The sequence below is a fragment of the Centroberyx gerrardi genome, chromosome 1 (genome assembly GCF_048128805.1).
Source record: "Centroberyx gerrardi isolate f3 chromosome 1, fCenGer3.hap1.cur.20231027, whole genome shotgun sequence".
NCBI classification, from domain to species: domain Eukaryota; kingdom Metazoa; phylum Chordata; class Actinopteri; order Beryciformes; family Berycidae; genus Centroberyx; species Centroberyx gerrardi.
Window position 1 is genome coordinate 8,879,313 of NC_135997.1, and position 14,429 is coordinate 8,893,741.

Consider the following 14,429-nt stretch of genomic DNA (forward strand, 5'->3'; position numbering starts at 1 on the left):
CCCCGAGCCTCCACACTGCAGCAGGTCAACACAGCGGCCCGGAGGGGATTACAACATACAGGCCAGTCTCCCGCTGTCCTCCGCCAGTCTCATGTTGCTCTGCAGGGCCATTGTTCTTTTGTTCACAGACAGCGGGGTCAGACAACAGAATCAGTCTCACTGTCAACAAGGACCACACTGTGAGGGGCTGCATGCCACCGGACTGGTAAGGGAGGCAGCGCTCTCGGTTATACAAGCTAATCCAGAACACACAGGCGAGACGCAGCGTTGCAGGACGCTGCTTCACAGAACACACATTCAAGCGTAATAATGCAGCGGTATATTGTGCTCTTTTTTTTTCCCAGAAAGTGGACGTTCACAATTTTTCATTTGACTTTTGTAAACAGAAGAGATAAGTGAAAGAAAACAAGGGGGGTCCACAGCACAAACAACATTTAAGCCTGAGAGTGGGATTACAGTTTCCATTGAAGGAAAGCATGTGTAAATGGAAAACTGGGAGCGCTGACCGAGCAGAATAAAAACACGCACATCCCAATCTTAACCAGGACAGAGCACAAAGAATAGAACAAAAGCAGAGTCTGCACATTGCAAATTGCTCCCATGGTGTTTGAATTTATTAACACCTATACATGTGACATTTCAAGCTCCGTGGGAGCAACTTGCAGTGTGTGGATTCCACGCTTGTTCAGTGTTACCACTTACACCATACGTGCGTGTTGTATTCAACCTCCTGCCCTCTTAACCTTCTCTGACCTCCATTGATTTACCTTTTGAGCCTGTGAAAGCCAGCACAGCAATAAATAGCCTCAGGCCTGCTGGATCACCACATTACACAAATGGATACAGCTTGATATTTTCATTTTTCCAGAGTCAGCCATGAAATGTCCAGCATAGTCCTAATCAGTTTCTTCCTGAGATTGACTGGCAAAAGTAGCGAGTGCAAGAGCTTGGAATGCCCCCCCCTCACTTAATGCCTCTTTAAAGTAATAATCTGTGACATTTTGACATAAGTAAATGTCTATATTGCTACTCTCTACTCTAGCAACAATTGATATAACACTGTAGTGCTTCAACGTAAACCCAGACCATTAAAGGAAGGAAGTGATGCGTTTTGTGTTTCCAGCAGCAACAACAGTGTTTTGCTTGGAATAAACAGAAGAAGAACTGGGTAGTTAGCATGAGCAGCGATAGCCACCATGGCTGAACACACAAAGAAGAGAGTGGCACCTACAGAAACTCAAATTTCATCAACAGAAAATCCAAGGAAACACAAGGAAGTCCAAGGAAGTCACAGTACTGGCGACACAGAAGTGATTTCTCTGAAGTGCAGCGCATAAACACCACAGCAATGCCCATTCATCTCCAAAGATGTAGTCAAAATCAAAAAGCATCGATCTCCAAGATTACCACTTTAAAGTGATGCTAATTCATCATTTTCCAGTTACCTGAAAGAAAACCTCTGAAGGTTTACCTGTATGCAATTTCAACACAAGGTCTGTCTTATTAGCATGAAACAGCAAGCTCATTCAATGGAGCATAGAGATGAGAGATGCAGGCAAGAGGAAACACTGGCTAGCGTGTAGGTCGTTGCTATTGTCACTCCCAAAACACAAATTCTAGATAACACATAAGCCCCCATACACACACCCACATACGCTAATACAACACTTCTTAGTACATTACATAAAGTGGCAGAACATTGCACAAATGCTCACACATTTTCAAGACTAATTAAATTTACCATCAAACACATACTGTAAGGTATACATAATTCATACTGGAGCACAGAGTTAGTTGTCAGCGCGGTAATGGAAAACACTAAGTTTGAGTGCATTCCATCACTTCCCAGCACACTTGGAGTCTCCGCCGAGTCACCTAGTCGGGTTTCAGCCCAGTACTCAGAGGAGGCAGCCTAGTCTTCCTATGATTTTCTCATCCATACAGGTCTCCTCTGGACTCCTAGGAGGGTGACCCATTTAGCATCAACATAGTCTCTACCTATGTCTCTCTCTCACTCTCTCTCTCTCTCCCCCTCTCCATCACACACACACACACATACACACACACTCACACATTGCTTCTCTCTCTGCCACCCTTTTCTCTTCTGCCCTGCTTTCAGCTGAGAAAAGTAAAAATAACTGCTCTCTTCCAGCAAAGCTAAAAAGCTTTTATTGCCATGGTCTGAGTCTCTGGCTCTACATGTGGAAATGAAACAAATTGAGCGACTGTTATATAAGTAACACACATGTCACATGCCGATTCTTAGTGACTTCCATCGACAGCAAGAATATGCAATATCTAGGTTGGTGACAGTAGAATTCAACATAGACACCCTGAGACATCAGACTCTGCCATTTCAATTTGCATGAAATCGCTACAGATCCACTGAAACCCAAATTCATAGTCCAATAAAATCAAAAGGAGATTGAGAGGGTTGGATGAAGAATTCAAACCTTGCTGTGGCAGAGCTGTTTCCATCACCTAAGATGTCGTTTACTTGTGCTATGCAAGCATGAAAAGGTTCAGGTATTGTAGGTTGATTACACACAAACCCACGACAGACAGTTTACAGAGTAGTGACAGACCAGGAGGCAACAAAAAGGGGTTTATTAGACAGGTCAGATATTCTAAAGATGTGGGCACAATCTTAAAATGAAAAGGCTGACCTTAGTTTGAGCTTTTTTGACTTAAAATAACTGCAAACTTGTCTTGACTCAGATTCCTCTGTATTACAGGCAGGTCTTGTCTCTTCAGCTGCCTCCTCAGACTGGTCCGTGAAGTGCAATTTAAACACGTACAAGACCAATCGTGCTGTGACTAGACATATGACAGCCTGCGTGAGGAGGAGAGGATTTTCATACTTAGCAGCAATTTTAAGACAAAGTCTCAGGAAAAAAAGTGTGGTATGAATCGAATGCTGGTTGAAAAAGGACTTTGGCTTTTGTCTTTTTATCTTTATCTAGGGGCCCTATTGTAGAAATTCAGACTCTCATCTATTTCTTTCTTAACTATTTTGAAGCATTTATTATCAAAAATGTTTAATGTGCACATTGTTAAAATTTGCATATGTTTTGAGTAGTTAAATTTAAAGTTATTGCATTTTCAAAAATCCATCCTTTTTACAGGCCGTTTTGGACTAACTACAGTCAACGCATCACAACTGGACTTGGTCTTGATTGGTTCTCCTCACTAAACAGCTAAAAACAAATTTGGCAAATTTGGAATAATGTTGGCTCAGCAGCTGATATTGTCCAGTATTGTGTTCTATCGTAGTCTTCAAATTCATTCAATAAATACCCTTTTAATTAAACAACATTTATTTGCAAAAGATCGTCAAGAACATTATTCTTATCCTGAGCTAAAGCATATTTGAAAACAAAATCATGAAAATTGTATAATATGGGACCTTAAATCTATGCTCATACAATCGCTTGATATGGGAAACTTGGCTATTAGATTACTGTTCCTATAGTAGTCAGCATTTACACTTGAGAATAGTTCATTCTATGTTGGTGTGTGTTGTTTTGAATTATTAATTAACATTGTTTCAGAAACAGACTGCAGAAAGCGCTTCCAAGTATGAAATAATTATTTGATAACAGGCTGAAACTTTAATGACGTAACATGCCGCACTTTGGCTAGAGGCACAGTGACCAATCACAGACTTGTATTTGGTTAGTTGGTTATTGTGATCTGTAGCAATGCTGTTATTATGCTGGTGATTGCATTTAATTTACGTTAATGCTGCAGTAGTTCCAGATCCACATAAATACCTTGTTTTATTTCAAATTATGTCAAAGCCTAAGATAGATTGCACAGTTTTTCCACAGTTTGTTTTTTCAGTTTATTTTCCTTTCCACTCTGAAGTATTTCATTGACTTTGGGTGCAGGATAGAGAACAGATGGGAGGACAGAAATGGGAAAGCAAAGAGACAGCAGAATATTTGACGGCATCTACATTCTCCTAACTGTCACGGTTCACTGGGTGAATAATTGGGGAGTAATGGACCAGTTTATCCAATGTGCCAGTAATTCATGATGTCGTGGGTCACAGAAGGTGGGGCTCGGGTCACTTTGAAAATGAGGGATTTCCCCCGGAGTAGAGCCTTTAACAGCATCTTGAAGATAAGCTTGCCCGAGGGTGGGGTCATGTACTTACAAATTTAAACAATTCCTGCAAGTATTCAGTTTGCAATACAGCACAAGCTCAGTCTGTTGTCCCATTAGAAGTGTGTAACGCTGTGTGAGAAACAAATTAAGACCGAGGAGAAAAGTATCTGATGAATAGGACACCATGCAGAATTAGAACAAAGCCTGTGGAGGCTTTGAACGCATTGTGCTTCAGATAAGAGATCTGCTGTAGATCACAACAAGAGGATAATGCTCACAAGAGTGATACACATTTAAAAAACAAATGTCCCATTTTACCATGTATTGTGTTTGTCTTATTCTTTTTCTTTGCTATTCTAATAAAAATAATTTAATCATGTAATATTGTGCAACTAACCTGCTTTTACATAATGAAGGCTCTTCCCATGAGGTGTGAGAGATGAGAAATAAAAATTTTCTGAGTCTGGCTGTCATGCACTGTGTCAAATTACATAATTCTAGATAGATGCATGCTTCTGAAGCTGAACACCGGCTGGATGAAATAAGTGAGGAAAATTCAGGACAGCCAGGCAGGGGAGGGTGAATAGAGTAAGGGACAAAGATATCCAGGACCTATATATAGGGCGACATTCCCTTTGTTCCCCCTCTTTTTTGAGAGGGATCTTGGCAAGGTGACATCACGCTTACTAACATATTTCTTAGCTTATTCTTTCATTTTTGATACAGCAAAAGAAGTAAATAAAACAGCGACACTATCCTTTCTGCTTTCCTTTTTGTATAGTGAATTTTAATTTTACTAGCTTTTCTTATTCCCATTTTTAATATGTACCAAGTGCCACTTGGGAAAAGGTAAGATCTGTCCAATTTTTTGTGGTAGGTAGGCTATTGGGGGAAATTGGTCTTTTAGGTATTTAATTTAGAGGTTGTTTGCATTGCATGGTTAGTTTTTGTAGGGTGTGTAGTGCTCTTTATTAGATATTAGAGAAAGTGAGAAGCTTTCGCTAATAGTAGAGGATCTTTGGCCAATCTTGTTCAAACAAACCCTGACACTTAATTTGTTTGAGTTTGTTTCTGATGTTATATTGGGCTCAGTATTTCATAAGGTGACATCCTGAGTTGAGTTAACGGCATACTGAGTAGGATGTTGCCAACTTTCAAAGTCGACCCCTCCTCCCTAGCTCAACAAGTCGCGAAGCGCACGCCCCCTGAACGCGGTTGCCAGAATGGTTCAAAATGCAAGTACAGCGAGGCGAAACGCCAGGCAGACGAAAACCAGAGTCAGTCTGTTGGCTTTCACCAACAGACTGACTCTGAGTGAGTATTGAAGGAGAGGATGGGGATGAAGAGCGACGCGGAGTTGGCCTGTTTTCTGTTGGACAGGTAGGTGCCATCTAGCTTAGCTAGCTAGCTATGTACCTCAACGAAGCTGCGCTAACAACAGCAGCTAGCTGCCAGCTCACGACACACACTCGCTCTGACCAGAACTCCAGCTCTGTATTAGAGTTCAGGACCACTACTGTAGCCAGTGTGGCTTTTAGATATAAAACGATTCAGTAGTGGTTTTGGTTGCAGGTGGACACACCCACTGCCAAAAGGCTGACGCACAGAAACGTCCCGAACATTCAGAAATAAGAAAATACAGGCAGAAGTAGGCTCTCTGCAGACACACACTGTCACACACTACCAATGGGCCATAAGTAATGATTGAGTAGGATAATGTTTGGATGAGTTTATGCTATTTCAACAGGAAAAATTCTGCTCAGCATGCCTTTAAAATTTGTGGTGGTCAGTTATTTTTCACTGCTGGAGCACAATCCACTCTTGGACTCATTTCTTGGCTGAATGTAGGTCCTGGGCCGCGCACCTGTATGGTCTCACCTGTTCCTGAGAGACCTGTGAGATAGATGGTTGTGAGAAGACTAAATCTCACACCACCCAATTCCCTGAGGTGTGACAAAATTCATGACTCATTGTATTCAGCAGGGTCTCATGCTGTGTGCGTGTGTGTGTGTGTGTGTTTAGGGCATCATGTCTGTAGGTGTGGGTTGTGTGAACCCCAGGAAGGCTAGCAGTCGCTAAGGTGTCAGTAACAGGGATCCTAATAAAGAATAAAGAACGTCTACGTGCCAGTGAAACTCACAGTTCAGTGAATGCTGAGACAGGCCCGTCGCCAGCTTAGTGAAGGGGGGTGGTGAGTGTTTTTTCCCCAGAAGTGGACCTTTTTATTGTGATCACAAGATCTAAGGGCTTTGGCTAACTACACTACCTTGTTTTTTAGTTAAAAGGCACAGGAACCAGTTCCTCACCTGGTCTCTTAAAACAAAGATACTTTTTATTTTGCTAGCCTTTTTAATGTGTGCATTTCACACATTACTGTAACATCACACATTTTCACTCCAATATTTTTTTCAAATAGAAATGTGGTAAAAAAAAAAAAAAAAAAAAGCTAGATAGCATAGATTGATAAATTTCTAAATTACCCTGTCTGATGACTTTTGCAACACAAAATGAATTGGCAGTTTGACTACACGCTTGAAATCTAGCTAGCAGTGGTCACCATAGAAACGGAACACGATAATTGGTGTGAGCCAAGCCGCTTTGCCACAGGACAGGCTGAGATTTTTTTTGTATTTTTTTATTTCAATATAAAGTGGAGATCAGCAAGGGATGCATGATGGATATTTCAGTAACGTTAGGCTTTAGACCATCATATGAAAGCTTTTTATATAAATGCATAGTCAAGTGCAGTCGTGGTTGTTTACAGTCACAGCAGGCTTTAATTGGCTTCAGTCGGACCTTTCGTTGTTTGGGGTGGATCCAACAACTCTGTTGAGCTATTACTGGCTATGGTGGTGTGAGAAGGCTATTTGTGTGTTCACATGCTGGTGGGAAGCTCTGCCATGTGGGACTTTCACGTCAGCTGCAAAACAGCATTGCAGTCACAAGTTATTTTGTCAGAAAATCAAACTCGGAAGACAACAATACACAAACATGGACATCCTGAAAAGGATGATGTGGATTTGGCTAACAAGCTAATTTAACGAACTTCATTTAAACAAATGTTAGTTATAATGGTTCGTCTGGTTAACTACAACCAAACGTGTAATAAAGGTATATGTGTATTTGTGTGTATTGTGTCTTAATGTTGATCGACACAAAACTTTTTTTTTCCACCATGTTGAGAAAGTTACAGGTTATCATTGCGTCATAACTCGGAAACTCCGGAAGCAAAATTTTCTCTGTGAAATCTCCAAGTACAATTTTTGTGACAAAATTCATGACTGATCGTATTCTGGAGGGTCTCATGCTACGTGTGTGTGTGTGTGTGTGTGTGTGTGTGTGTGTGTGTGTAGTGAATAACGTCTATATGCCAGTGAAGCCCATGAGTCATGACTGAACCCTAGCATTTAAACGTTCACCAACATTTCTTTAATATTGGGGATACTAAAGTATTCCGTTAATGAGGTGGTGCATGAAAACAACATATCCCATTTACAATAACCTAGATAAACTCAAATCTTGATTATGAGAAAAATAAATATAACAGCTGGTATATGCAGGACAAATTTAACTGCTCTGTGAATTAGTTAAAATGGTTGAAATGGGTGTTGTTAAACAATATTTTTTCTTACTCTAAATTTGATTATCGACTCTTTTAAGCCAATTTCTAATTTTTATGTGTACATAATGTCAATGTTGATTACTGATTTCAAATGTTTATGCTTATATAATGGTGATTTCTGATTTCTGATTCTTGCAAATTCTCTGACGAGTTCAATGTGCGCCTCATAATTTAGTGTTTTTCTAGGTCTTGTCAGAAAGTAAACAAGTCAGCACAGTTATCTTAAGTTTGTTGTATCCAATCTGTCATTCTGCAAAGACAAAGAGAGGGGAGAGAATTGTTGGCCCACATTTCCCTTCCAACATTTTTCCTCTCGGCACAAACATGTTAGAGATGGAGTAAAAACTGACATGAAACTGTCAATAATAAATCAGGAGACATGCACCTGTATGCTGCAGTTTAAGTTGTAGAGATTGAGCATCATGCAACAGAATTTCAAGGCTGGTGTTTTCCAGTTTGTTTGCTGCCTATCCAGAATTTTCTCTGTTTATGTTTTTCCTTTGTTTTTGATTGAAATGAATGTTTGAAATGTTTCCAAGAGACACTGATAAGCAAAACTATTTTGTCAAGCGGATCTTTGGGCTGTAAGCATGAATTAGAGTAGAGATGAAACGATATGCTTGTCTCACTATACGATATGATAAGATACGATACGATATGATACGATACGCGATATGCGGTTCACGATTCGATACAACCACGATACAATGTAATAAATAAAAGTTCAATGACAACAAAGTATGACTGTGCAGAATTATGTTCATTTCTGAGCCACAAATCTTTCTAGCAAAGGTATTGGCTCGCTAGAATGTAAACAACATTTTTAAAATGTCATTGCAAAGTGCAAGTAATATGGAAATGGAGATCTTCTCATCTCATTTGTGATTACTACAGCAGAATACATTGTAGCCAACATCACAATTAATTTGCATTGTATTACGATACATCAAATCTCAATATATTGTCCCATCCCTAAATTAGAGATGCATGGTGAGGTTCAAAGCTTTTAGGTTGAGCTTTCATTTTGAAAAGTCAGACAGGATAAGGATTTCAACCGCTGATATAACAGTATCTAGGTTGAACAGTAAAACAGACCTCCAAGTAACATACATCAATACCTACTAAATGCTTGACTACTATACAGAGCTACTGTTACAGTAGTGTGAGAGTAGTGAGAGATCACTGTAACCTACTTCAAATTGATTTTCATTGTACAGTAATTTGAAAGACTCATCTCCGGTCAAGCATCAACAAAGATTCATTTAGTGTATTGGAAAAGGAGGTTGCGCTTCAACAATGGGATTTTGAGTGCTGAACCCAAAATCCAGAGCATGTTCCAAAAAATATGAAAAGGTAGCACATCTCAAATTTCCAGGTCAAGGAGGACAAAATACTAACATTTCACTTATTTATTTGGCTCACATCACAATAGAAAAACGCTTACGCGTTTCGCGTTTTTGTCCTCCTTGACTTGGAAATTTGAGATGTGCTACCTTTTCATATTTTTTGGAACATTCATTTAGTGTATTTGTATGACTAAACAATATGGTTATAACAGAAAAAATGGTTGAACAGAAATACAAAAGCAGGCACAAGACTACTTGCTAGTCATTGGGCACCGCACACACCAGTCCAGGCCAGTGCAGTATGATTAATTGAAAAGAAAACCTGGTGGCTACAGTACACTCCAGTATATTTTCAGCTCCTGGACACAAAGGAATCCATGACATACACTGACCTTGCAGCCACCATGCTCTGTGTTTAGATAGCTTAGTGATCTGCACAAGTGTACATAGCCACTGAGCAAACACATGAGGAGATGCTGACTTTCCTCTGTCCCAAATGAAATTGACAATAACAACACAGAGCAAGTAGAATGTGTGTGTACATGCACGTACAACATATATGTGAAATATCTAAAATTAGCCAATTATTACATTAGAATATACTGTATCTGTTCCTTATGTTAATAAAATTCCTCTGTAAACTAGTTTTGATGGACCTTCCTCCATGTTTCACAAATGCAGTGCTTCACATCCAGCATCCCTTTCTCATACAAGAGACATGAAGTGAAACCAAGTTAAATGGGAATGGCAGTGACCACATTACACTGAACAATGGGATGAAATATTCATCACCAGCCAACTGCTTTTCCTTTATTGGGGTCGAAAAATACATGTTTGGAAGGTGCGAAGAGAGAAAAAGTGGGAGCCACATTCAAAGTCAGTTGTATTCTGCATTGTTAGCTTATAATGCAAATTCTCCCTCATTTAACTAACAGTTGTGTTCTGCCTCAGTTGGGTTGCAACTTCCCCTCAGAATTGTGTTCTGCTTACCCTGTCAACTTAATGGAGTTGGCCATGGTTGCAGAATGCAAGCACTTGAATATTTAGATTTTCATTCACGGTATATAATTCATGACCCTTTTTAATTTTTCATGTAATATAGGGTTGAGAGAACATCGGGCTCAGGGAACCTTAGGGAACAAACGTAGGGCCAAAAATGGGCGAAAAATGGACAGATGGAACACAGGAAACAGGGTGAGGCCCAAGGGCTCCGTGCACTGCAGATGACATCACTTGGAGGACAAATTCAGTAACTCTCAAACTTATATTGACACTGGCTTCATCTGTTAAAACCCCAGTTTAGTATAATTTCCCCTTTGGTAGTTTGAAAGATGTAACAGAAGTCTATCATAAGATGTAGGCATCTTACTGCTACCAAGCACATATTTGACATCACTGCTAACCTTGAAATCTGTATTTTCAAACTGAGTGCAGGGAACAGAAATGAAGACCAAAAATCAGAAACCATAAACAGGAACAAACTTTGGCTAAACGTTCTTTTACATTCCAACAGTTATTCTATTTCTAGATGTAAATGTTGTCTGAGAAGTACATTAGAACAGCAACACCATTAAACATTTCAAAGTCTCTTTCTGTCTATTGACTCGGCTGCCTGTCCCTCTGGCTCCCTGCAGCAGCTCCCGCATTTCTCTCCCTCACTCTTCCCTTTTTTCGTTTTCACAAATATATTCAAATGAATGTGTGTTATGCCCATGAATGTGCGGATCCAAAGAATGAAATAAAATGGGCCTAAAGGTAAGTCCCTCTACAAAGCAGCAACATGTGGCTCATTCCACACAGGATGGATCTTTACTCCATAACATTTTGATTGCTGAAGCTCAAACCAAGCAATTCTGAAGCAATGAACGCAGAACATTATGAATCATTTCTTGTAAATTTGTCCTAACCAGTATGTAATAGGGCTGAACGATTTTGAAAAAATATCTAATTGCGATTATTTTGACTGATATTGCAATTGCGATATCATTTGCAATATTAGAGGGAATGATAATTTTTACATAATTATTCTCATTTTCATTGAAAAACGTATTAAAATGATTATGGTGTGATTTTTGCGGGATCTGTACCAAACAAAGAGGTTTTCTTAAGTCTGTAGAATATGATGTGTAGGCCAGGACATCTCTGCAGCACGACAATATTTAATTTAAAATGGTATTTTGACACACATTTCGCCTTTAACAAATATTGCGCCTCCTGCGATTTGAAAATTGCAGTAGGCCATATTGCGATTTCGATAAAATTTTGATTAATTGTTCAGCCCTACTATGTAACATATCTATATAGGCTGAAACTTTGGAACTGAAATGGAAAAAACATTCTGGTTACTCCTGGAACAGAGTTTAATCAAACTTTAATGGGTTAAACTAGGTTAAACCATGCAAAAAAATAAAAAATAAAAATAAAAATAAAACTTTAATAACTGGTGATAAACTGTGTTAAATTTGACCTAATAAAACTTTTTCAAGCAATTCAGTCGCTGGCCAACATCCAATCCAATCCAATCCCGTCCACACGGTCTTTTTAGTGGTTTATGTGTCAACAGACCACAAAGTACAGCTTAACTCGGTTTGGCTCAGTTTAATTTAGTTTAGTGCAGAGAAATGATACGTGTGATTGGCTGAGATCTAGAATCAACAGTGATTGATACCACCAGCTGGGATACAGTCAAATAACAGTTCACAGAGGGAAGATTTATAAATAAATGGAGAGATACAGACTAGGCATTGTCTGCTGTGCAAGAAATCTTTTTATGTTAACATGGTTTCTTATACAGAGGGAGAAATCATTGTTAAGAATGTAACTTAGCGATATTGTTGACTACACTGATGATCAAGTTGGGCTTATTGTGCAGATTTACTACCTTGCTAGAACCCCCAGGGCCCAAACACCTTCAAAAATCTGCTCGGCTCACCAATTTCTGCATAATCACATCTTTTTCTACTTATAACTAAATGAGTTTCTAAGCTATAGAGCAACAAATCTGAATGTACCCCCATGTCATGCTAACATAGCAGAAATTGCAGGAGACACCTTTTTTAATTCTGATGTCAGGTAATGCCATAACGAAATAGCGCCACAGGCTTGATGCATCACTCAACACAGATGCCACAGTTCAAATGAAGTGTCACAACTAAACGAAAATCATAGTTGTGTGATACTAATATAGGACAAAAGCAAGTGAGTTTTAACAGTACAAAGAGGGGAAATAGGTGGCCATTTTCTACTGTGCCTCACAGCTTCCATCTCAGTAAAACCCAACAGAATTTACATTTACTTTAGCCAAATACCGCCTAAAGAAATGTCTCATTTTTGGCATGGTTACTGGACACGAGACTCCCTCCTTTCCAATGAGTTGACTCATGGCGTGTTCATGAAGGTCTCAGAAGCCACGTCTGCTCTCATGAGTCCGACCTAACTATCTAAAACAACTTCTTTTGGGATTATCTAGGATTTTCTAGATGTACCAGCAGGGGTGGACTTAGTGTTTAGGGGCCCCAGGCAAAGGCAAGCATGGGGCCCCCTGACTCCTAACCCTGACCCTATGTATAGAAATATTCTATAAGTAGACATGCAAGTGTTGGTAATCCATGGAAGTAGCAGACAAGAACACTGGAGCTGATCTCTCCTGACTGAGAACAGAATGATATTCGCACGGCGTCATGTGACTCGTTGATGACCCATGTTTTGATGCTAGTCATCACCCTCCTCATCTTCATCATTAGTATCACTATTTCTAATATTTACTTGCTCTTGGCACAGCAGTTGGAGCAGCTTCGAATGGTGCTGGCGGTGTAGCAAACGTTTTGCTTCACTAGAACTTGTTGAGCTTGGAGGCATCAAACACTAGCAGTGATTGATTCTTGATTGATTCTGATGAAAAAAGTTTTTCCTCTCTTTTTTGTTTTTCTGTCCCAATTGGGTAGTTTGGCTTCATTTTTTGTTCTTCTCTTGCAGCAACGATTGCTCTAGAAATGGAATAGCTCACAATAGCCTGACTGAGTAAGGGGAATGGCCATGACTCAAGACTGAAATCATTTATTGTGACAAAAAGAGGGGCTTTTAAATTGATGAAAAATAAGTTTGTATTAGCTCTATTCTTGTCTTTCACACCTCAGTTCAAACGCAGAGTTAATAAATTCTCCATATAAAGCGGTGGTGGTGGCGGGGGGTCATAATTCTGGGATCTTTAGCCTAATAGTTTATTGAGCAACCTGCTCATGAGTAACTTGGATAAGAACCAAAGAGCAGGGACCACATTACAACCTGAACTAACTCATTCATCTTTGGTGCCGGATCAGCCAATAGCAGATGGCAATTTCATTAGCATTCTTTTTACCACTAGATGTCAGGCTTTTCACAGATTTGAGTTTGGGGTTTAAGATAAGATAAGATAAGATAGCACTTTATTAATCCCCTTGGGGAAATTCAGGAAAACAAACATCATGACCTTCACTTCTGTGGCTTGTACTGTGAGCCAGTTCCTTAAACCACTGAACCACTGTGACCTTTTACCATGATTGTTTAGTTCCGCTTTAAGTGTATTGCATTGGACACCATTGTTCATACAGTGCTTTCCAATCATTAATTGAGGAAATTAATACGGCTTTAGTGAAACAATATTTAAAAATGTGAGCACCTGAAGATTTCATTTATTAATGGATAAGTCACACCTTTCTGCAGAATTAAAATTTACTGTTGTTTTTGCCCAACACAATGCGGATCAAGTCATTTCATCAGTGCACTGTCAGGCCCAAACATAGAGTGAATACTGAAATGGACAATGTGACTGTTGGTGGCTCACCTCCAGAATACCTGCTGTTCTCACTCGGCTACATCAAACCCTTAGTTAACGTCACTGTTGTCACTCTGTTAATGAGAATGAGGCATCTAATACAGGTGCTAATAATAGTTGTAGTAATCTGCCCTTAACCCCATTCCTCTCTCATCAAACCAGGATCAGGTTGATGCTAAACTCATCCCATAGGACATATAGAATGTGGATGGATTCAAACATATACTATTCAAACATTTTTAGCCTGAATTCAGGATTCTTTTGCAAATAAATGGTGGATATATACGTATGCATGAAGAGTTTTACTTGATCATGAAAAATAAGGTTTTTGTGACTAAATGCATTGGTTCCTGTTTTCTAAAACATCACCACGCCACACAACACAGACCAACGTGCCTAAAACCAAGTCAAAAGATGCAGAGGGAAATCAGAGACTCCTACACCTACACTTGACAACTCATGCTGGCCTTGTCAATTCACCAGCCATCAGACAGCCAATCTGGAAAAATCCTCCACAAGCCAATCTCATCTTAAAAAT